At 37.6% G+C, this 641-nt stretch overlaps 1 long non-coding RNA gene across 1 annotated transcript in view; it reads left to right on the top strand.

The window, feature by feature from the left end:
- Positions 1-641, top strand: part of LOC117929846 — a 2,794-nt gene extending 2,153 nt beyond the window's left edge. Inside the window, exon 2 of the long non-coding RNA XR_004653811.1 lies at positions 1-641. This exon is cut by the window's left edge and continues 560 nt beyond it. This is a non-coding gene — a long non-coding RNA (uncharacterized LOC117929846).

Below are 641 nucleotides of genomic sequence, written 5' to 3'. Positions count from 1 at the left end.
TAACAAGTTTGATTTTTCTGTTTAGCTTGGCTTGGTGGAGTTTGTTACCCTCTTTTGTTGGGAAGCTTCATTTGGCTACACTCCACACAATCTTTCTAGATTCTTAGATAGCCCATGTAGCCAAAAACGTCATTTATTTGGTTCACACATCTCTTCTAGGGTTTTTATACCTTAATTATACATGAAGAACACCACATGGTTGGGGTGTTCCTTCCAGGGATTTGTTACATTCCATTAATGAGACTCTTCCCATGAGCCCTAGCTAGGTCCTCCTCTTCAACTTGGCGTTATATTGAGTCACGTGGGCACTTCCCCATGGGGACTCAAAGAGCAAGCCATAGGCTGTAATGCAGAAAGAGCCTATGAAAAAAGGAAAAAGTAGTATAGTACTCTTTGTTTCTATGTATACATCTATGCTTCTGTCATATTCCTCAGGACAAGGATGTTGCTAAAGACATTGTTTTCCTCTCATTCAAGATAGGTGATCGGACATTTTCATTGACTGGAAGCAATCAGAACAGCTAGGACAACAATCTTTTTCTGTTTGTAATATTTTTTGTATATAAATTTTTTCATAGGTGTAACTGTGTAAGGTAAAATTGCTGAAATACCCATCAATGAAATGATTTGAATAACTCAAA

The sequence above is a fragment of the Vitis riparia genome, chromosome 14 (genome assembly GCF_004353265.1).
Source record: "Vitis riparia cultivar Riparia Gloire de Montpellier isolate 1030 chromosome 14, EGFV_Vit.rip_1.0, whole genome shotgun sequence".
NCBI classification, from domain to species: domain Eukaryota; kingdom Viridiplantae; phylum Streptophyta; class Magnoliopsida; order Vitales; family Vitaceae; genus Vitis; species Vitis riparia.
This window is presented reverse-complemented; position numbering and strand designations above follow the sequence as displayed.